We start from the raw sequence: 25,316 nt of genomic DNA on the forward strand, positions 1-25,316 counted from the left end.
GTTTTAAATGTATAAATTAGAAAAGAAGAAAGTTGAACTTTAATGTAAATTGAGAAAACAGCAAAATAATAATCCCAATTATTGTAAAGTAAATAATAAGAATAGAAATAAATAAAATAAAACATAGGCCAATAAAGAGGATCACCAAAGCCAAAAGTTAGTTCTTTGAAATTAGTAATGAACTACCAACCTTTTCAGGTTTATCCACTAAAAACAAATGTCCCATAGAAAATAAATATTAGGAAGAAAAATGGATTTAATGGCATATATAACAGTGATTAGAAAGAAAATGAGGACATGCTACTAACACCTTTGTTTGAATAAATTTAAAGCATAAGCAGAAATATACAACTACCTAGGAAAATACAGCTTACTAGTTCTTAATCAAGAATAAATAAAAATGAAATCCTGACTAATCATATAACTATTAAAGTAGTTGATGTATTAGTAAAAAGAAAAAAAGCCTTAGCAACAGTTTTGTAGCTTAGCTCTATAAACTACTCAGTGAATAGATCATTCCAAAATAATAGAAAAGTATACAATACAAAGGAGGAGTATTTGATAAATCATTCTGTTCATCCATTAAACTTGATACTATAAGAAATAAGAGTATAAAAAATAAACTACAAACCAATGAACAAAAATGAAAACATTTTGAAAAGTATATTACAATAAACATTTAATTAAGTAGCATATAAAAAAGTGGTACACCATGAACAAATTTATTTCATCCTAAAAATGACAGGTTAATTTAACAATAGAAATATATTACCACATTTACTGATTAAAGAAAAAAATTATAGTAACATTTCTATGGATACATCATAAAAAAATTTAAAACATAAACATTTAATAAATATTTATGATAACTATTCTTAGAATACTAGAAATTAAAAGTAATTCATTTAAACTAACAAAGGATATCCACTGAGACAACCCTATAACCCAGTCGATTATTATTGTGGAAATTTTTGAATCATTCTCTTTAAAATTAGAAGCAAAGCATAAGTTTCCATTGTTGTCATCTCTAATATTGAAATGGGAGTTTGAACCAATGCATTAATAAATTAGCAATTCACAAATAAGCAAATAAATAATTAATAAAAGATTTAATAAGAAGAAAGCATGAAAAAATTTATCATCTAGCCAGCCTATTGTGCTGTTCATTTGCCTATTTGATCTCATATGTCTTCCCTGTCCCTTTTCTGCTTTGTTCTATATAATAGGTATCTACATTTTCTAGGTTTCCATGAAAAATGGCTTCCCTGCAGGTGCAGCCAAGGAAAGCTCCTGGCAGAAGCTTGGAGCCCAGGAGGAAAAAGAAGCCTGGATATTTCCCTCTTTCCATTACTCTTTCTAAGATGATATCTCCAAAAGAGACTCTTCTTTGTGATGCTAAATTCTGAAAGATAGTTCCTTCCTCAGTGATCACATTTCTATAAGGAGTCTGGTTATTTCCCACTTTCACAAGGTTCTGGCTGCTCCTGGAATGCCTTGGTTTCTGTGCACAAATAAACCACCTCTTTCCATTATCTTTTCAGCAAAAGAAAGTGGTAGAGATTTTTGGATATTGCTAAAGGCTGGTTGCCTCATCACTCCCTGGTGGTTCTCCAGCTTTTCTGTCACTTGTGTATCCACTGGTATTAATGTCACTGTTACTGAAGTAATTACAGTGGTTTATCTTTTCCTGATCTGACCTGAGTAATACAGATGTGATCCAATAAAGATGAAAAGAGAATTCCCAGCACCATGATTAATGACTATACAGTAGGCTAAAAGAGCAATAAGACAAGGCAATCAATTGATAAAAACCTTAAATGGAAGACTCAATAGTGAGAAATGATGTTTTTGGAATATTTTTTGTGACTCTCTCTAAATCTACAATAACTGAAATATGAAGTCTCCACTCCTCAGTGTCATTAATATTAAAGAATTTAATAGCAGCCAACTCCTGCTTTCATCACAAAACCTAGTGTAAACTTTTCTAAAATTGGTGATTGTTCTACACAAATGGTCCAAAGGTTGCCATGTCCTTGGAAGGAAAACTGGTAAAGAGGATATGGTTCAAGAAGATGAGATGCTTAGTATTTTACTTATAATGGAAAATAAGATTCCATAGAGTGGAGCTTAGAGATTTCCAGAGGGAAGCTGCCAATAGAAAAAAGAATATGGAATTGAGGACATACAAAAATAACATGGGGACAGGGTCTGTGAGAGGAAATAAGGGACTAACACTTCCTGTGTGGCACAGGCCGACTGAGCAGTGGGGATGGGGTTGCTATTGTCTTTAAGGTTCTGGTAAAAGCACGTGGGACCTGGTGGATGTCAAAACTGTAATTGATTATGGTCTGTATCCTGGATCATTGTACCTTAGTCTTTGCTTAGGCCTCTCAACTGAATACTGGTAACTTTTTAGGGAACCAGGTAGTTTCCATGTGTATACATGTTTAAAGATTTTAAGATTTTAGGAACTTGAGGGCAATAATCATGTGTTCTGCTTGTCATAAAAAAACACATTTAAAAAAATTGAATTGTATATGGAAATTAATTTATATGTAAGTCAATATCTACTCATTCATTAACTTTTTAATACATTTTACAAATATATATTGAACCCCTGACATGTGGTAGACACTTTCCTAGGTGCTGATGATGATGATATGGCGATGAACCAACATGTCAGAGACCCTGTCTTGATGGCCCTGACTCCAGAGTTTGTAGAATAACATGAAAGATGATTAAACATCAAATAAAATGTCATATGCTTTTGAAAATGTCACTATAACATAAATATAAAAGTACCTGTAAGGGCATTTTAAAAAAGAAGAAATTTCTTAGATATGATACATAAATATTTTAAAATGTTTATTAGAGTGTCTTATTAAAATGTTTCAGTAATGTATCTCACTTACATCTACTATGTTCAAATTTTAGAAAAAAATGTATGTGTTTACAACCTTACAAGTCAATTTCTAGTTGACTTCCAGTGGAAGTAATAAGCACCTGTCTCCAAAAAGACTAAATTTCGTATGGTAGCCTTGGTAAATTTGTCCTTTATAATCTTTACAATTGATTTCAGTGCAGAAAAATATGTATAAGAAAAATTGAAGGAAAGTATAAGCATACAACTAGTACTGAGTCTGTCTTTCCAAAAATAGAGTAATGTTTATATCTAGATGGGAAAATAATAACTTTTAGTGTTTTGTTTTCATTTAAAAATTTATGCAAGCTTCTTACTTTTATATTTACTACAAAGTTCACCTTAAGCATTGGAAGATTAATGAATTTTTACATCTGCTTAACCTTAGAACCTAGCTTAAAAATGAAGTAGATCTTGCAAAGGGGAATTTATAACATTAAAATATAACTCAGTCTCTCAATATTTTATGAATCAAATTTGGAAAATTTATTATGAGATATATGACATTCACTCCAATATTAAAAAAAATCTAATTTGATATAACTTTCCAACATACACTAAGGAAAAGGAAATTATTAATTCAAATGAATAAGATTTTTAATATTACCCAGTAGTGGAGTACAGTGAGTAAAACATTCTCTTATTAGGAGGAATTGCTTTCCATTAGTGATATTATTAAACTTCATTGGAAGAGAGCAAAGATGAATTAGCAGCCTCAGTAGCAACCCAGAAGCCATAGAAATCATGAGATGAGAATTGCTACTTTACGATATCTTGTATAAGGGCTTCAAAGATTGGGAAAACTCCATAATGGAAGGGGAAAAGTGATTTTATTAATAAATTTACCAATTATTTGGCAAGGTGAAGGGACAAGAGAGTCATTAGGGCAATATCTTAAATGGGAAACAATATAAAATAATATTATTTTTATAGGCCATTTTTATGATATAATTAAATCACAAGAATAGCATAATTAAAAATGGGAAAAAGCACACAAATATATAGATATTTATAGCAAGTTAAGATATTAAGAAATTAACATTGAAAAGACATCCTCAGAGAATGTATTTGTTGGCTTTTCTCATATATTACATGTATCAAATCATCTATATGATCATGCACCTACATTTATAAGTTTGAAACATCATTTTAATTATATTTATCATATTATTATTATAATATTGACATTTCCTGTACTTATGTCTATTTAGTAAAGCGTATACATGAGAGGCCTTTAAGTTTTTCCCTCTTCTTGCAACCAGCATTGCATCTCTGCATTTTAGGGAGATGAGTGTTAATCTAAAATTTATTTAAATCCTTCAGGGATTCTATAATCTTTCTCACAGTGATAACATGAAACATTATTTGATATTTTAGAAACTATCAAGACTTGAATTATTTTTTATTATGCCCTCAGAGATAAAAATAATTTCTTACATTTATACTCTATTATATTTTCTTAATCTATTTAGGTTGCTATAATAAAATACCATAACCTGGGTAGCTTATAAACAACAGAAAATTTATTTCTCACAATTATGGAAGGTGGGAAGTCCAGGATCAAGGCACACACAGATTCAGTGTCTGACAAATGCCTGTTTTCTCCTAGATGGCACCTTCTCCCTATGTCCTCACAAAGTAGAAGGGGAAAGTGAGCTCTCTTGGGCCTATTTTATAAAAAAGGTGCACTAGTTCCATGGAAGAAGTCTTCACCCCAATGACCTAACCACCTCCCAACGAGCTTCATCTCCTAATATCATACCTACATGAATTTTGGTACCTAGTTCATACCTAATACAAATATTTTGGGGGAAAAATCATTCAGGCCATAGCGTATATCAACATTATTTAACTTCTATATCCTTTACTTAATATTTCTTAACAGTATCAAACATTATAATACTCCTTATTTTATTTCTATTTTCTTCTACCTTTCTCAAATTTTCTTTATTCTGACATTTTTGGTTATTTGCATTATCTTTCTACTTCTCTTCAAACATTCCTACTGTCTTACATAAAAAGTTGGTTGCTCCATTCTCCCCTTATTAATTTTGTTTGTAATGTACTAATCTTAATGCCGTAAGACAAAGGGAATTTTTTAAACATGGCCATCCAAATAGACCACCTCTTGTAAAGGACCCTAAAGCTGTGTATATTAAGGTCTAAAGCACAATTCAGTTTGGATAAAAAGCATAAAAAATAGGTTTTAAAACATATGTGAGAAAAATCAAAAGTGTAACCTAACAATTTTGATGAATTTTAAGTCGTAAAATTAAATACTGATAAATAATGAATTTTTTAGTAAAACTAACAATATGTAATGAAAGGGCTTTACTGCAACATATATTATTTATAATGTAATATTCCTCATTCTAGTAAAATGCACAGTAGATGAATAGTTCAGAAACTGAGGCATGTTTCAGTTTCTGCCACTAACCAGCTGTTTGACTTTGAAAGTCACTTACATTCCCAGGTCTTATGCTCCTTCAATGGCTTGAGTAGGAAGACAGCCAGAATAATGTCTTGGCACCCTTACAAGGCAAGGAAGCAATGATGCCTGTCAATGCAAATACAATTGGTATTTGTTTATGGAATCCCTTTGTTACTTGGATTTAAATATGGGTATCTCGCTTTTACTAGAAACCAATAAAATAATGAACTGCCACTCTGAAGATTCAGAAAGCTAATCAATCTTCTTTCTGACAAATATAAAACTACTCTCTGTAATCTATTTCATGCTTCACATTCATTGTTTGCTTTTCAAACAGTTATAAAGCCTACTAGTAAGAAATGTTCTCTTTCAAACCACCTAAAATACAGATGCTGTGTAAATCTTTGAGATACCCAGGGCTTTTCGGATGGAATGGCAGCTCTTTGATATATTATAGGATTGATTAAGTAATTAAATCAAACTCTATTTTGTTTTTAATTTTACTTTTACTAATACGGTTGCAGAAGTGAGGGTTGATGTTAAAAAAAAATCTCATGAGCCAGCCTCCTACCTTTTAATAACTCACATTCTAATAGAAAGAACCCACAAACATTTAAGCAAGCTTGAAAAATCATGGAAGACACTCTGTAGAAGACAGCATGTGAGTTTTCTAAAAACCAATTAGTCTATAGTCAAATCAAGACAGAATGACCATTTCATGGAGAGAATATAGCATAAGAAAAGTACAAATGACTCAGACACGAATAACACCAGAAGACATATAAATAGCTCTGTGTGTCAGGGTCATCGGGATAAGGAAAAGATATGAGAGGAGATAGAGGGACCGAATCATTAATGACATTTTGTATCTTGCTAAAGTTATTGGATTTTATCCTGGGGATTGTAGGTGGGGGAGTGACCCTATCAAGAGTATGTTTGAAAAAGATTCTTGTATCAGCAGCATGAAGGATAGATCTGACAGGGATCTGAAGCAGGATGAACATTTAATAGGTAGGGAAGATGCAAAGAACAGCATAGACAGTGCGCATTAGTGAGCCTTCAAAAATGTTTATTGAGTTGAAATGAATTGAAGAAGTTTGTTGAAACTTTCCTTTCTCACGTCTTATTTTTAGAAAATGTCAATAGCAGCTATTCATTGGGTTGCTTCAAAGTTTCTCCACTGAACCCCAGTGAGGGTGTGAGATAGTTGAAGTCTGGGTGAATGACCCATCTCATCACAGATGCTTCAAAAATGTCATCAAACACTCCTCTACAGATTGTCCTATTGTTCAGCATGGTCTTTATAGGTGCTGAGTCTTATGCTGCAATTGGATGCACAAAATAATATTCTGCTTTTTGCAGTGAAATTCAATATGAACTTTAATTATTCCCTTTGCACTTGGATAAACACCATGTCAGCGAATGCATCGACTTTGATTGTATAACTTTACTCCTTAGCTACTAACTACTCTTATGGATGTTGTTTATTCTCTCTCTTTTTTTTTTTCTGGGTCATTTTCAGAATGATTTGCCAATAAAATAAATCATTTAGCAGTTTCTTGTCAATAATTTTGAAAGCTTAGATATATCAAAGAACAAGCTGCCTCCTGATGATTGAAAGCTGACTGCAACATTTTTATTTTTGGAACACTTTCACATTTGTAAAAATGTGTCATCATAACACTGTCATAAATGAAAAGAAATATAACTTTTCTTATTTTACAAATGAGTGTGTTAAGATACAAAAAAATGACTTATAAGAAGTTGGTAAAAGTGCTTAGTTTAAAAGGGAAAAAAATCTCACCATTAAATATCACTATTGCTATATCTATAGTACCTATATGGGTTGTAACATTTTTTAGGTCAGTTTTGGCAATGGAAAAATATAATTATATGCGCACATATTTTTTCTTTACTGTACATGTGTATTTCCAAGCTTCAGATGCTAAAACACGTAGAAACAATGACAAACCCAATAGCAATGACTTTAGCAAACAGACTTCAGTCTCCTACATAGCATTTCCCATTAAAATGAATCAGGGGACCTTGGAGAAATTATGAAGCCCAAATATGGAGCAAAAAATGGACAAAATTTTTCTGAAAGACCCTGATAAATCCCCCAAATCAAAGAAGCTTTGAAAAATTACCAGGAACATGTCAAAAGGACTCATAATACAATTGGAAGAGGCTTCTATTCTTGAGATGAGGCAATTGGAACAGGAAAACAAGTGGAAGTTACAGAAAAAAATGATTGAAATCAATGATTAATAAAATATGATAAATTCATCAATCAGTATTGGTACTTAATAAAAACCTCATTAGCCACTTATATGAGGTAACAATGCCTGTGTAAATTGAGAGAGAAAGGGAAAAAACCCCAAGCATTCATCCTGATCTTCTTGTATAAACTTCAACTAATTAATTGATGAGATTTTTTAAAATTAATGATTCTAACTGACAAAGGAAAAATAATATGCTAAAATTGTAGTATCATCATATTGCAACCACTAATGAAATTGTAGACATAAAAATTTATTATCAATGGCTGCCTAAATTATTAGGAGAGATGCTAACGAGGATTAGGCTAACAACACTTGAACCCATCAATCAATATTAACATTATAAAAAAGAAAAGCACACACAATATTTCTGTTACAGGAAATACAATTATTTCACTAAAAATGATACAAAATAATTGTTTCTTTTTTTAGTGATAAGTGGACCAAGGAATATCAAGAAAGAGTTTACTACCCTGGAAAAGGAAGATGTTAAAGGACATGAGGAATTGGGGTGCTGGGCACCTGATAAAATATAAGGCTCATATATGTCTAAAGGGTCCAGATAGTAGAATGGTGCAGAGGCTACTCGGGGAACATGGCATATACTGGGACTAAATATACATTTTATCTTGAATATCAACTAATGGGAACTTTGTTCTTGATTGCGATGAAGGAGTTTGGAAGTTCAGCAAGATTTAGATAGCGTAGTTCCTGAGAGAACAGATCAGCTATGGAAGCTGCCAACTATGGATACGTTAAGTCATCAAGTCATCAAGGTCACAATATACAGAAGCATAGTCATCTCAGTCAAAATTAAAACAATTTGTCTAAATGGGGGATAAAGATAAGATCAGGTAACTGTCCCTCAAATTGAATGCCTTAAGAGCAAAATTTTGGAATCAGTAGTATCTATCTATCTGTCTAAACCTCTATCTATCTACCTATCTATGTCACCAAGTTCTAATATTGTACAGTAATCTTGAATTACTTGATTTCACTGAGGATATTTCTCATCTGTTTAATGAGTACAAATGTGTATATATAGTAGAGTTGTAATGGTTAAATAAGATATTGTGTAAAAAGTGACTATTATAATGTAGGTCTTATTATAAGTACTCGCTAAATATTCTGAATACAGAATATTGAATTGGAGCAAAATAATAGAGTGCTACTTATTTACTTGTGAAGATGAAAAAATAGGGCAAGAGAAATAAGGAAAAACACACATAAGCCCAGTTCTGGGAAATTAGATAACTTGAAAGGAAGGACTTCTACGTTACAGGAATAAAATTGGGACCTAGTTATCATCCCTTGATTTATGGCAATAAAGGGATAATGTTGGAGCCCAGAAATCCATACTGGATAACACAGATCTTGAGTCTGGACGTTTGGACAAGATACAAAGTCACAAGGCAGTTTCTTGGCTATAATTTTGACTTCCCACAGTCAGAATGTAGTCAGCTACATGCACATGATTAAGTCTGGAGCTGGAAAGGTTCTGTTGACCAAGATGGCTGGAGCTGATGAGAGAAAACCGAGGAATTGGAGACATGCCATAGGCAGATGTTGCAGTTCCTCCAACATTGCCTCCAGCTGGTCTTGTTGCTTACTAAATTTGACAACATTCATTGCGTAAAGGGTGCTGGTTTCTCCTTCAGACTTGAAAGAATCGTATCTTCTGTTGGCTGCCAAATTGAAGATTTGTTTACATTAATTCTCCACCCGACGTTTATCATAGTTAAACATAATTATCTGTAATTATAGAATGGTGGAATATTAAAAACAGAGACATTCACAGACATTATTTAATAAACGATTCACATTATACCAAAGAATAAGCTGGTCCAGAATCATTATTTTTACTTACCTGTAATTGGTTAACAACTTAGCATAGGACCTTTTACTCAATTGTGATCTTTTAAAATGTCTCTTGTGTTACATAACACTATTAATACCCAGGATGAGTATCTGTGAGAAATGTGTATGGTTTCATGTGATGTTATTTTATATAGAAAATAAAAAAAAACTAAGCCATTTGCTTAATTTAGCCAAATAAAGATCATCTATGCATAATGATGCAGAAACTTGAAATTTATATCATGTTAGTAAATGGAATTAGATTTTTAAAAAATCATAATACTACAATTCTATCATCCCTACCATGTTCCAATATCAATGCTTTCGTTTCTACAATAATTCCATTATGGAAAACTCTCCAAATAAAGCACAGGTGGAGTTTCTCTTATTTAGTATTTCATTGCATATAGGAATTCAGACAAATAATGATGTTACATTATTTTATGAGAATTATTGTTACTATAACACAATATAAACTATGTCAGAATCTCAACTTTATACATGAGATTTTTTTTGAAATTTAATTTAAATATTTGTAATTTTGTCATTTCTCTGAATTTTCTCTTTAAAAGGAAAGTCTCTTTTCAGTGTATGCTGTGGTTCTGCATAGATCATATGGAAAAACAATGAATTGCTATACAAACTCTTGAATGTCATGGGATAGGCTGAGGGCTCTGATGGAACTATCAACGTCTGTCCAATTATGTGTCTTTTACTCTTTTAAAAGTGTGTTTCCTAAAGTACACCCCAATAAACTCCTGTGGGTATACCTCTGTCTTAGAATCTTTTTCTCGGTAAATCCAACTAAAGACATGGAAGGTTATTTCAGCAGTGACTGCATTTATTATGCCCTAATCAGAGACATGATAGGTGACAGCAGTGGATTTGAAAAACTGCCACCACACACCAAAAAGCCACCCTCTTCACTGAAGTATGCAATAACATGTCACCTGTATTGTCACATTACTAACTTCTAAGTGAAAGTCTCTAGTAAAATTTTAGATATTCTGTTGTCTATTTCCTTGAATAGGCATTGGTAGCATTGTCTTACCAAATTGAGATAAGGGAGAGCCAGACTTTGTATCCATATTTAACAATCACTGGATATGGGTAGTTCTAAAGACAGGATATAATCTTAGATCAGGCACCTGCTTTTGAGATAGACTCATCTTTTAGCCTTCAGTGTCCAAGACTGCTGGCATCTTGGTCCTGAGAGGGAGATCCCATCAATGCACCACAGCTACAATTTTATTGTGTAATGTGGATGTCCTTCCTGGCTGTGTAACCTCCAAGTCCAGCTTGCTGGCTCTCCTAGAAATTGCGATAGTTAGGAAGCCTAGTCACATACCTTTTGCTTTAATAATTAAAATAGATTATATTTCATGCAAGTAATAGTCCTGGCTGACATAACCTTATAGTATATTTCCTTGATTTATTCTAGATTCTTACAGTGGTTTCTTTTCCCCATGACAACTGAAAATTAGAATGTTTCATCATACATGGTATACAGAAGCCTTACAAGATTTTTGAAGGATTGTTGCTGTGAAAATGGGTAATAGTGCAAATCAGCCTTTGTGTGTGTTGCTCCTAATCTTTCTTTACATTAGAGATTGTAAGTGAAGACTACATGCCACAGAGGCAATAATGGCTTGTTCTAAGCAGGGCACATTTTTAATCTCCATCTATTCTACAACAAGTTTCTTCTTTGACCAGCTCCAGGAGGAGGTAAGAAAACCAGAGTGGGGATGCATTAGTCATGTCTTCACAAAAAGAAAAAGAAAAGAAAAGAAAAAAGAAAAGAAAAGAAAAGAAAAGAAAAGAAAAGAAAAGAAAAGAAAAGAAAAGAAAAAAAGAGGAAAGAAAGAAATAATACATATCCAAATGGCAGGAGCAGCTTGGATGAAACTGGATTATTTCCTTTTGCCTTACTATTTCTCCATAGGAGGTAAATATTAATTAGGTAGAACTAAGCCATGTCCTACTCCTGTGGGTAAAACTTGCAAAAATGATATATTTATGCATATATTCCCAATGAGACACAGAAACATTTTAATTGCTCTCCAAGATTGAAAAATAAAGTGAACCAGATGAATTTTTTAGCTAGAAGTTACCCCATTTTGCTCATTAGCTTCTTCAATTCTGTAGCCTCTAATTCTAATGTGTGACTACTAAGATGGCAGGAACAGTCTCTTGGCAAGAATAACACAGTGTGGGAGCCAGGATCAAAAACAGGGAAAATGGTGTCAGAAAAAACTGACATGTAGAGACGGTCTGGAGAACCTTGAGAGGAATCTCAGCAGTAACCGTAGAAGCAGCATTGGCAAGCACCTTGGAGGCTCATGAAGGCCGATGGGGTATAGAAAGCACTACTGATTTTCAAGTGATGTGGGCTGCTAATAGAACTATTAAGCCCATGAAGGAAATCTATGCAGCCCCTGCTGTTGATCCATCTGCAGAAAGTTTCATATGCCAGTTTTCTTAATTAGGGTGGGCAGGGAGGGACATCCTGTTGAGATTAAGTCCACAGCACAATAAAGGAAGAAACTGTTTTTACTTGTTGAGTTGCTACCAAGAAATGTGCTAATTATCAAGATAGAAGAACATTTTGTATTTGCTAAGTGCAGTTCTTAAAAGAAAAGATTTGAGGTGATCTTTGGAATCATTATTCAACAAGGAGCAGTGCAGCCTACTGAGAATGTTGATTGAACTAACTGTTCCAAGTATGTTTATTTGATCTCTAACCCTGATTTACCTAGAGTTCCACTGTGCTAGTAATGTGTGATGGACCTTTTCTTTTCAGCAAAGAAAGGGCATTTACAAGCATTATTTTCAACTAGACAAAGCTGTGTTTCTAAATTTTATTAAGAAGTGTAAATGTCATTTACGATTAGGCTAGAAATTGAAAAATATTTTTAAATATAGCAGGATCTTGTAAGGACAGAAAGTTGTGACATCTTTCCACATCATAAGGGTCACAACAGACACTCCTATAATAAAACGCAAGTTAACAAGAGAAAATCATAGCAAATTTATTTATGTAGCACTGGAGGTTTCAGAAAATGAAGACACAAAGACCCAGAGAAAACTGTTTTTATGTTTAGGTTAGATGAAGAATGGACAGCCACGTAGAAATGTGATTGGACACAAAGGTATGACTTAAAGGGAGACAGACTGAGGGGGAAAACCCAGCAAGGCCTGTCTGTTCAATTTTTCCTGTCCTTTCTGTACAGCATCCTTTCTTCCCAGGTGTGGGACAGGACCCCTCTGGAATGGGGACCATTAAGAGAGAAACAAGAAAGTGATGTTTCTAGATTTTATGGCTTGCTTTGGGGAAAGGGTTCTAGTTTCAATGAACTGTTTGGGGTAAGAGGAATTCTGGTTTCTAGGACATGCTTGACAGCAGAAAAAGGGGCAGGAGCAGAACACGAGAAGATCAAAAAGGCTTTGCTTGTGCCGGTGTTCCTCAGTTCAAAGTACTTAGCACATCAAGCCTATGTGCTTTGGGGTATCGTGTTCTGAGCCCCCCAAATCTACACTATCAACACAAGAAATGTCCAATGTTATAGTTTCAGATATAAATCTTAATAACAATCTTTTCCTTTTATTGTTTCCTATCTTTTTGTAAACACATTTCCCTATAGTTTTATAGTCTTATCCATTCTGTAAAATAGGCCAATATGAAGAATATTTACAAAGGGCTTCCATCTCTCTAACATTCAGTTAGCATTTTAATTAGTTTTAACCTTTTGTATTATTTTGTTTTCATATTACATTTCTCCATTGACTTTTAAAATTACATTTGTCTGCATTTGTAAGTCAAATAAATATGAACGATATTCTTTTTCTTGGTATCTTAAACTCTCCCTGACTACTTTTAAAATTTTTGTTGATGTATTTGATGTTTTAAAGATGCTATCTATGAATTAGCTTGACAGAAAGATTGTAGCAGGCTAGATTTATGCTTTGACCGTTCTTATTAATATGTTCTCTTTATGTTTTCATTAATACTTGGGAGATAAAGCAATATCTCTTCTAAGTTAAATTTCTTCTAAAATTAGAAGACTTATTTGGCAGCTAGTAAATATAATGTGTTACATTATATTATGTTATATAACCTATTATAATTTCTTAGTTATATTCATTATGAAATGTGTATACATAAATGTATAATATAGACCCAGGCGCAGTGGAGTGTACCTGTAGTCCTAGCTACTCAGGAGACTGAGGCAGGAGGATCATTTGGGTTCAGGAGTTCAAGGCTGTGGTACACTATGATTGCCCTTGTCAATAGCCATGATAACCAGCCTGAGAAAAAATAGAGAGATCTCATCTATAAATATATAAATCTAATATTTTCACTATACATATATAGTGAATTAAGATTTACTATATTGCATAAGTAAATATAGATTGATTTATTTATAGATAAGAGATACAAATAGATGCAGATGTAGGTTACATATATTTGTTTCATTAAGGACTTTTTGTTGTCATCTGCGTAGTCTTACCTTTATACTCATTGTGCAGAGCACTAGGATGCCAATATAATTTGTAAAGCACATGGTCAGTTTATGCCTCTGTTTTGGACACTTAAATTTGGTTTTGATAATCCCGTTTCATACTAGGAAAGAAAAACAGATAGTTTATCTAGAATTAAGCAGGGTTATGTATTTACCTATTTCTCCCCCACACCAAAATCATCAAATTTCAGTTGTTACTTTGCTATTAAAAAGTCCTTTATTTTCCTCATCTTTAAGTTAGCTTGCCTAGTCTGGTCACAACCCCTTACAACTAGTGATTACAAAGGTGAGTAAAATATGAACCTAAATATTAAGACACTTATATTATCACAGGAAAGAACAATAAATAAATAAATATGTATGTATACAGTATTGCCATGTCTTAGTCATTTTAAGTCACTTTAACTGTGTTAACAAAGTCTCAGAGCCTGAGACAACATAAATTTATTTCTTATAATTCTGGAAGCTAGAAGTCCAAGATAAGGTTGCCAGCATGGTTGGGTTCTGGTGAGGACCCCCTTCTGGGTTGCAGAAAGCCACCTCCTCACTGTGTCCTCTCTCCAGAGAGAGTACTTGCTACCTCTCTGGCCTCCTTATAGGGGTATTAATCCCATTCTTGAGGGTGCACTTCACCTCCAAAGGTTTCGTCTCCAAAAATTGTCAGACTGAGATTAGAGTTTCAAAGTACAAATTGCAGGGGAAAGCAAACATTCAGTCCACAGCTTGCCAAGTACCTGTAAATTGTGGGAACACATGTAAAACTAAATTTTTTCCTGGTACAGGTGGAATGAATGTATGCATAGAAGCTACAAAAGAGTTAACATTTGAGCTGTATCTAGAAGGGGAGGATTTCCTAAGGGTAACTCACCAAATGTTGGAAAAAGTTATCTCATATAGAAAAACAACATGGATATTGACAATGAGCTCTACTAATATATGGGGGGTGATCCTAGTAAGGTGATCTAGTCCAGTGTTTCTCAATATACATTTCATTATCACTCCTCTCCCCACAAGGATCATTTTTAGATATTTTTTTCTTTTTTTCTTTTTTCTTTTTTTTAGATATTTTTTCTTAATCATCACCTTGTTCTCATCAAATTAAATTTTAAAAATGAAGATTTTGCTATGTAGTGTTAAGCTTTGTGAAACCGAACTGTTGTAATATTGAAGAATTATTTTTTCCCCTCAAGAACCAATCTTATCCCCATTGTAGACAGTATCACCCTGTGGAGAATGTGTGATCTAATCTAATAAGATGCATGTAGAATTCTTAAGAAGAAATTGATATGAGGAGAGTGGAGGAGTAAGAAATATCCAAACATCATGGAAACCAATGGGTTATTTGAAGGGCTTTGAAACCCCATGGGTAGAGATAGTGACTCAGTGACAGAAAGTGGAGGCATGCTCAGGAAACAAAGAGTTACTTAATTTAAAGACATAAGAAAACAGAGGAGCAGAACAGGGGGAAAAGTGTGAAAAGGCATTTGTATTGTACGATGAAAGAGTTCAATATCAGAGGGCAAGTAAATTAATTTTAGGCAGAAAAGAATGCTTTTGAATCATTCATATTTACAGTCTAACTTTGTGAAAATGGTTAATTCACATTAGGTATGTATCTGTGTGATGATGATGATGATGATTTGTTCATTTTTAGGATTTTCAAGGATTATGTAAAATGGGATACTGATGTGGCTGCCACATCTTTAACCTCCTAGCTTTGTTCCTTCTCTCTGGTTTAAAATGACCTACTGGTTAATCAGGGAACTCGGTTCATCTTGGGAAACATAAAAATACACTTCTCACAATGTGTGCATTTATGAATATTTACTAGCTTGTTCTAATTTCTTGATTAAGGTCATATAAATATAATTGAATTTGTGGATTTTACCCTAAAATGATGAGAATTATTTACATGTCAATCAATTTATAATTGTAAAATATTTCAGATAAAGATCCAGAAAATGATAATAAACATTTATTTTTTGCAACACAGTAGCAATTATTTTCTGATTCTCCTTTTTATAATGGCATTATGATAGATTTTGTTTTCTAGGCACATTTCCAGACTTTGTCAATCCCTGATATTAATAAACAACTCACTGCACATGCCTTAGCATATTCTGAAATAACAATGTACTAAAGATAATGACCTAGATTGCATGTGTTTCCTTTTCACTAGACAATTTTAGATTTTGAAATTTCTGAAAATACAGTAGAAGTACTTAGATCTACCTGGGACAAGATCATACCTGGAGGTAGTTGGCTACCCAGTGCTGGAGGCCAAGGCTTCAAATAAGAAATGCTGAGGGCTGGACCAATCTGACATTTTTTTGCTGTGCAAAAATGATGAATTCATATTGTTGCAGTCAGGAGACAGAGGCTCTCTGTAATCATTTTTTTTTTCAGCTCATAAAACGCAGGATGGATTTTGCTAAGGGATATGTGGAAAGTGGAAGAGAAACACATGGAAGTTTTCCTTTTTATTATCAGATTTCATCATGTTCTAGCAGTGGGAGCAATTAGTCACAGAGAAAAAGACATAAGGGTGGTAATGACAGTTCAGAAGAGTAGCAACAACAATTAAAATTATCCATATACCATTGCTGTACCTGTGCATGAACTTATGGCCGTGTGTGTTTGGATGTGTGTGTGTGTTTGTGTATGCATGTATGTTGGCATTGTGTGTGTTAGAGAGACAGAGAGAGAGAATGTGCTTATAAATACAAATTGCATTATTACACATGTGAACGTATTTTATAACTAATTGTAAACTCCCAAAGGAAAAAAAAACTGGAATCTATGTTTTATTTTAGGTATATGATTGCTTTTTTGTAATGGAAGATTTATTTCAAACATAATTTTACAAGAATATTTATTGTTCATAATAAATTCTTAGTGAAACCTGTCAGTTTGATTTAAATTGGAGTTAATGGAAGTTCTGTATTTGTTACATAAGATAGCACTTGTTTTTGCAGCAGGTTACTGTCAAGAATTTACTCTTTTAAATTTTCACCATTATTTTTCTATACAATGGTTGTTTATTCATTTGGTGCTACTGATTTAATATGTTTAAAGAAATCTCAAAATTACATACCTTAGCAATTTCAGGTAAGTTACTGCCAAACATATTAGAGCAAAAGCACAAATCATATACTGCAATGAGTTAATTACAGCAGATATAGGGATATTTTTGCTGTATTCCTATTCCCTTTGGTCCTCCTTTCCAGTCTAATCTGTCCTTACTGCTTTCTTTGTTATTCCTCGATGCCTTGCTTCCCCACTTACATTTATTTATCCTTTTTTTTCAGCATCCTCCTATCTCTTCAGTATTCACTACTTTATTTCTTTCCTTTTTGTTTTCATCATTTTGTTGTTATTGCTTTTTTATTGTGCATTTTCTATTTCTTGCATTTTCCTTCCACTTCTATATCCCTCTTATTCCATACTCTCTTACTTCCGCATTCTTCATTTTATTCTCTAGTAAAATTGGAAGGCCTTAGGTAAGGAGCAATGACTTTTAAAATTTTCCTTTTCTGCACTTAGCAAAATGTTTGGCATATACATATTGATAAATATTGACTAACCTTTTTTTTTATTTTTACAGTGTATTGCTTTAATATCTACTTCATTTCATCACTTGTGAGAGATACGAGAGATAATACAATGAATTAGACCTATTCCTTTTCTATAAGGAATTTATTAGCATAAAACTATAACATGGTTTTGAGGACCAGAAATATATTCACTTTATATTATGTCCCCATTATTTGAATACATTCCTGCTGCAAAATTTATTCTTGAGAAATTTACATCTCTGCAGTTCAATTTTTCAGCTGTTCTCTGAAATTTAATTCAGAATAACTGGTTGGAATCTTGGCCTCTGATAGGTTCTTCTATCGAAAAGATCAACCCCATTATTAGTAACTTCTATCCCTATATGTGCATCTTGACTTTGTACTTTCTGAATAGCATTATCATCAATCATAGAGTTATGTTCTATACACAACAGTCTTACTAAAAATTACTCCAGTTTGGACTTTGTGTGCCAAATAAGACTCGTATCCTACAAGTGTTCTAAAACAAGAGCATATTGATATAAAGAACAAAATTTCTAGGCCAAGAATAAAGCTGGAGTAGAAGCTTGATTGAAAAATATGACTTCATCTCAAAGTCAAACTAGTGTCCTAACCTCTTATTGCATAATGTAGACCTGTGAACTCACACATTCAGTTTTACCTGAGAAAAGAAAATAATTAGTGCTGTATCTTCACAGAAGTCCCCAATTCTTGTCCAATTAGTCAATTAAAAACAACAAAATAGCACAATAAAAGTCAGGATGTGAGCAAGCATATGACCACACTTTCTTTGTGTGACAAAGTTAATATTGGAGTAACATAACAAATAAAATCAGCCATCTCCAGGTTGGCTTCTTTATAGGTTTCAGGCATGGCATCAGTAAAAGGGATTAATCCAAACACAAAATGCCCCAGAGAGGATTTTTTATAAACTGCATTCCAGCAGCTGGAGCTGTCTTCTAAAACCACAAGCTATGACCAAGCCTGTACTAATTAAGGAGGATTTGGCATAGACAGATGGACTCTTTTGAACTTGACCCAGTCATTGGGATATGACATGCATGGGGAAACAGATCCAGTTGCAGAACTTATGGGTAATTTGAGTTAATCAGTAAGCTCATGGTCTTTACCAGGTTGTATGAAACAGATTATATTTGAAGCAGGTTATAGTTCAAGTGAGACATCAATGATTCAATATTAAGTAAAGGGAATTGCAGGAGTTCTATAGAAGAAAAGGTAATGTAGAATAAAGAAGGTGATGACTCTGGGAATTGTAGAAACACAGAATTATGAAGATTTACTCTCAGATAACAGTGAGAAATTATATAATGTTTCAGTGCCAAGATCCATTTAAGGTCCTAGTTAGAAGGTGAGATGGTACAAGAGACATATTATTCAGATAGGGATGCTGAGAACCAAAGCAAAGAAGAAATTCATTTTTAAAACATTTAGAATTTGAGTTCAGAATGTAGGTAAAGATTAAAAAGTGAAGTGGGATGCACAATCACAACTGTGATGATAATTCTAATGTTTGCAATATTGAATTAAAATTACTAAGTCATACTGTGCTTAAGGTTGTTATATGCCAAAGAAATCAAATAAAGGATTATGTTATATGTAGTAGCTAAATCATTCCATTTGTACAGAAAAGTGAAACTATAAAGGAATGATTCTCACTTGGGCAAAATAATTATCCTTTCTGCAGGACTATTATTTAACATCTCTGGGGGTCAGTTGTCCATCAGCTCCTCCCCATATGTTCCTTAGTGTGCAGGAGTATGTTTGAAATAGTTACCCAGGTGATTCTGACATGTATGTTGCCATACTAACGACTCCTGTTGTAGAACTAATAGAACTTAAAAATGATAACAGTAGGAATGTCGCTTTTAGTTTCGGTTTACCTATCCCACCAGTCTACTTAAATTTCCACATTTTCCTTTTGCTATTCTTTTAGTAATCCTGATCTACCTAAATTCTATTGTCTCTTACCTCCTTGACCACTTTTTACATCAACATCCAGCTATTGGCTTTTACCATATTTTCTGGGTGTAATATTTTAATTCTCAGTGTAGCTACTCAAACATTTCATATTGCTGGTTTCATTTCCAAATGAACCTCATTATGTACTTCATTATCACCTCAAAAAAAGGAGTCAATGAAAACACAATAAATGTTCTTTTTAACTAAAAGATGAATTTATCAGAAGAAATACATTTGCATGATTTCTACTTTTGGGTATTGAATGATGTTTTGTATATAAAATTAGCATTTATATATGTTATATATTACAGTTGACCCTTGATAAACATGGGAGTTAAGGATGCTGATTCTTAAAATAGTAGAAAATCAGTGCATAACTTTTGAATCCCAAAAGCTTAACTCCTGATAGCCTATTGTTGACTGAAAGCCTTACTGACAAAACAAACAGTTGATTAACACATGTTTTGTAGGTTATTTGTATTGTATACACCGTATTCTTACAATAAAGTAAGCTAGAATAAACAAAATGTTATTAAAAAGCTATAAGAAAGAAATATATTTAATTTTCATTAATGGAAATAGATCATCTTAAAGGTCTTTATTCTTATTGTCTTTATGTTTAATAGGCTGAGGGGAAGAAAGAATAGGAGGGGTTTTTCTTTTCTCAGGGGTGGCAGAGGAAGAAAAGGTGGAGGAGGTGGAAGGAAATGCAGGAGAGACAGGCAAACTCAATGTAATTTTAAGGAACTGCATCCTTATTTCTGTATGACTTTTTCCTTTGTAATTTCTCTAAAAATATTTCTATATGGTGCCAATCTTTCTCTTACCAATTGCTTTAGTGTTGGTGCCCATATAATATAATATTAATAGAAGGGCCCATGTAGTAAAAGAAGTAAAAAAGCAGTCTTGAATAATCAGAACCTTTTGCCAGACTGTCTAATGTCAATTTATTTTTTGGCACTACTTTTTTTTTAATTTCAGGGTATTATGGGGCTACAAAATTTTGGTTACATAAATATGAATTGTTTTTTTACCATTTGAGTCAAAGGGAAATATATACCACAAGTCACACAATAAACCACCAATTTCTGGAGCTTCCACAGGGCTGGGTGGTGGTGGTCTCTGCCAGGGTGGAGAAACCTTGAAATGTACGGGGTGCTAGGAAGAATTCTCAGAAAGGTCATGTTTTATAAGGGAGCTACATTTATACCAGATAAAATAAGGCCATTTCTGGATATGTTAAGCAAAAGATTGGAAAAATAATAAATCACGGAAAGACAAAGTCTGAAGTAGACTTCTGATCAAGAAATATGTCTAGAGATAAAGGGAGACGTTCCAAAATATAAAAGATGTAAATTCATTAAGAAGGCATAACAATCTTAAAAAAACAGAGCATTTTGAGTATCTGAAGCACAGAATGGCATCCATCTCACATGTTATAACTACCAAAAGAAATTTAGGCTGAGACTTTCTTTTCCCTAAGTTATCAGTTATCAATTTTCCATCTGTGTACTATCTTCCAAAAAAATATTGCTATCTCCTCTCTACTAACTGTCCCATTTTTATAAATGTGGTTGGTTTAGATCTTTGATGTTCCTTTGAAATAAATTTAATGTGGTCTCTTAATAAGGAAGAGATTAATGTATGTGATAGAAAATATTAATAAAATATACATCTGACAATGGGATAATATCCAGATTCTACAAAAAACTTAAACAAATCAGCAAGAAAAGAAACAACTAATCCCATAAAAATTGGGTAAAAGACATGAAACAGACTCTTTTCAAAATAAGATAGATAAATGGTCAACAAACATATGAAGAAATCCTCAACATTACTAATTATCAGAGAAATTCAAATTAAGACCACAACAAGATACCATGTTATCCCTATGAGGATCACAAATTAAAAAGTAAAAAAAAAATTAGATGTTAGCCTGCTTGTGGTGGAAAGGGAATGCTTATACACTGGTGGTGGGAATGTAAATTTGTACAAGCACTATGGAAAGCAGTATGGAGATTCCTCAAAGGACTGAAAGTAGACCTAACATTTGATCCAGCATTTCCACTACTGGGTATCTACCCAAAGGAAAAGAAGTCATTTTATTTTAAAAGACACCTGTACCAAAATGCTTACGGAAGCACAATTCACAATTGCGAACACATGGAATCAACCAAAGTGTCCACCAATTGATGAGTGGTTAAAGAAAATGTGATATATATGTATACACACACATACACACCATGGAGTGCTACTCAGCTATAAAAATGAATGAAATGATGTCATTTCCAGCAACTTGGATAGAACTGGAGACTGGAGACCATTACTCTAAGTGAGGTATCTCAGGAATGATAAAACAAACATCACATGTTCTTACTAATAAGTGGGAGCTAAACGATGGATACACATGGTCATACGGCAGTGTAAAAGACCTTAGAAACTAAGAAGGACAGAGGGTAGAAGGTGGAGGAGGAATAAAAACTTACCTATTGGGTACAATGTAAACTATTCTGGTGATGGGCACACTAAAAGCCCTGACTTCAGTATTATACAATTTATCCATGTAACAAAATTACGTGTACTACATTAATGTTTTGAAACAAAAATTATTAAAGAAATAACAAAAACCCTCCTGACTTCAAGAACAAAGCTGCAATAGAACGAATGCAGAAAAATTGTTCTTGTCTTCCAGGCCTTATTGTTATACAACCAAAAGACTGACAACTCGTGTTTATCTTTTCCCTTCCAGGCTCAGGTGTTAGTAGCTTTATAAAGAAGGTCAGTCCTGATCATACACCCAACTACAATTGCACAAAGAGTAGAGTTATCTTACCCTCTTTCTGCCTTAAATCCTGGCGCTCATTTCTTTTTCTTATAAATAAATGTCCTTTGAGGAATATTTTTTCCCCAGAGTTGGACACTTTCCTTTGCATTAAAAAATCTGGTAAGGCAAAAATATCTTTTCTACTCAATGGGAACTTGTCTGCTGCCTCTTGGTCAGAAGAGCTACTTCTCCTGTTATCATGACATTTTTTTAAGCCAAACCTCTTTCTAAAATGATCAAACCATCCTTTGCTGGCATAAATTTTTCAGCTTAAGATCCTTCACTTTCCTTTTGCTTTAAGTTGTCATATAATGGCTTCACTTTTTCACAAATCAAATTAGTATCTATAGGTAAGATTTACTTATCAAAATCCTACACAAACATAAAAGCTGAATTTTCAATATGATATGAAAAGATATTTCACAAAAAGTGAAAGGTTTTTACACCTGCTAACATAATTGCAGTGATGACTTCACAAATTTTCATTTCTTTGTTACAATAGTTCTCGCGCTAGATTCATTTATATTGAAATGGTGGGCAACTGCAGCTGCTGACCTTAGTCTATGATAAAATTAAACTTTTTCTTCTAGTGTTGTAATTTTTCTCTGCTTATTGGGAGCACTTCCTGTATCACTAGTAACATTTTAGATGGGTTTAATTGTGTTATTCAAGGTTTATGATATTGAAATCAACATGACAAAAAATACATGAGAACTGAGAGAGACCACTCTTTACTGAGATACATAATTTACTGAAAAGAGGAACTCATGTAAAGACGATCATTGTCATGCAGTCTTTTAAATGCATGCTTGCAACACTTGAGCTCACCAAAGTAGCAACAGGAGGCAGGTACAAAATCATTACAGTAGGACAATATATATTACAGTTCATTTTATGCAGTCATTTTAATGCCCCATCTTTACATTTCTTTACATTTCTCTTCTTTACAAATGGTACCATGTATTATCTGCAAGTCTTTGTGTGCACAAGTTTTGATAAATTTTATCTTTTTATAATAGATCTGTATATTTTACGGTACTAAATAGACTAGTGTCTACATATATTTTATACATTCATGACATACCTAACTATATCTTAATTCCTTTGGTGTTTGTAAGATATGTGGTTCATTTGAAAGTATTTTTTTTTCAGATTGTTGCAAATCAGCACATTTTCTAATACTTTTATTGAAACATAATGCATGTACAAGTGAACCCCCCATGCAGTTCAAACTGATGTTGTTCCAGGGTCAACTGTATTTATAACTATATTATGTATTTATAATATACATTCACATATATAGAAACAATTAGAAATCTAAATATATTATAGACATGTTTCATTTCTACTGACATTGAAGATCCGATTTCTAATTTTTACAGCCATTTGTGATAAAGGTAAATTTAAGACTAAGTTAAAAATTCTAAACCACATATGGCAAAGCAAGATTTTCATTCCATTTCAACATCTCTTTTTCTGTTTCAGCTTGACCTGGAAAAGAATAAAGACACAGACTCCTTGAGCATGAATCTTCAAGTTTTGCTGTCAGTATACTCAATATTTTGAATATATTACTATAATAGTTTTATATACATAATCATGAATATAGTATTATATTACATTATATAATAAACATTTATTTTTCTTTTAATAGCTCTACCTTAAAGAACCTGAAAGTTGGAATAACACATGGTGAAACATAGTAAGAAACTGCTGCCAGTTATCCAAGGTGAAACCAAAGTGATGAATCCCTTGAAAATGAAGCAGAATAATTACTGCTGTCAGTCTTCCAAGTTGAAGACAAAAGGATGACCAAGATCTCAAGGAACTCAGGGTATAGGAGTTAGGACTCTGGGGCAGGGCAGGGGAGATAACAGACTAAAGAGAGAAGAGGATGAAAATGAAAGAAGGGACTCCTACATAGCCCTTGAACCTGGACAGATAGCATTTCATGGAGAAAGACCAGAAGTATTTTTTACCCTTTATTGACGTCTGGGCACATTAGTGACCTTTTAATAATATTTTTTTAAATAATAGGTTGTATCCATATACTCACTCAGCTTATTCTAGTTTGACTACAAAGTTAGTGATTCTTGTAAAATTGAAAACAAAGTTCAAATTAAATTGATTGTAACAGCTATGTGCATAATAGCCTAAGAATCTTGTAAGTGTATTCTCAGAATATTCAGGCTGAAAGCTTGGGCAAATCTGTTAGCCTTACTTTCTTATACTGAGAAAGCAATATTGCCTTCAGTATCTGTAGAGGTTTCAACTATATATTAAAGCACAAAGAGCAGTGTAATGGATGCCAGGTACTTGTGAATTTCTATTAGTAACAAAAATTCAAAGAAAATTCATTCAATAAATACTGCATCACATGCCTTAAAGGTAAAGAAGGAAATTTCTAAAATTATTATCCCAGAGCCAGTCTTAAAATCTTCAATATAAATATACATCATTTTATAGAATGACATGTTTCTGAAAAGTCATGTAAATTTTTACATTCAGAGAAATTCAATCATGTATTAAATTTGCTAAGAGAGATATTAGTGAAATTTCAAAGTGAATATTTTGCAAGGTTAAGACCTTTATTTTAAAGTACAGATTCACCTGAACTTAAATTAACATTTTTAAAAGTTAATTTTTACACACCAAATCTGCTTTAAAAACAGGAACAGATTTCATATTCTAGAAAAGGTAAAAGAGACATACTTCTCAGTATTCTTCATGCTAAGTACAGCTAAAAATATAAAACAGCATAAGAAATGTGTAGAAATGAAGACAGACCAGCTAAGCACTTCACATCTGAGGAACTACATGGAGCTTAGTTCTCTGGGTTTTCTTTTTATTTAATTTATCCTGAACTGGATGCTGGAGAAGCCTACAATCTAGATAAACCAAAGCCCAGACCAACAAAAAAAAAAAAACGC

At 33.0% G+C, this 25,316-nt stretch overlaps 1 long non-coding RNA gene across 1 annotated transcript in view; it reads left to right on the forward strand.

The window, feature by feature from the left end:
• LOC123649203 overlaps positions 1-24,476 on the forward strand; it is a 79,852-nt gene extending 55,376 nt beyond the window's left edge. The window contains exons 2-3 of the long non-coding RNA XR_006738904.1: positions 23,872-23,930; positions 24,041-24,476. This is a non-coding gene — a long non-coding RNA (uncharacterized LOC123649203). The remainder of the gene's footprint in view (positions 1-23,871; positions 23,931-24,040) is intronic.
• The last annotated feature ends 840 nt before the right edge of the window (positions 24,477-25,316 follow it).

Source organism: Lemur catta, chromosome 13 (assembly GCF_020740605.2).
Source record: "Lemur catta isolate mLemCat1 chromosome 13, mLemCat1.pri, whole genome shotgun sequence".
Lineage (NCBI taxonomy): Eukaryota > Metazoa > Chordata > Mammalia > Primates > Lemuridae > Lemur > Lemur catta.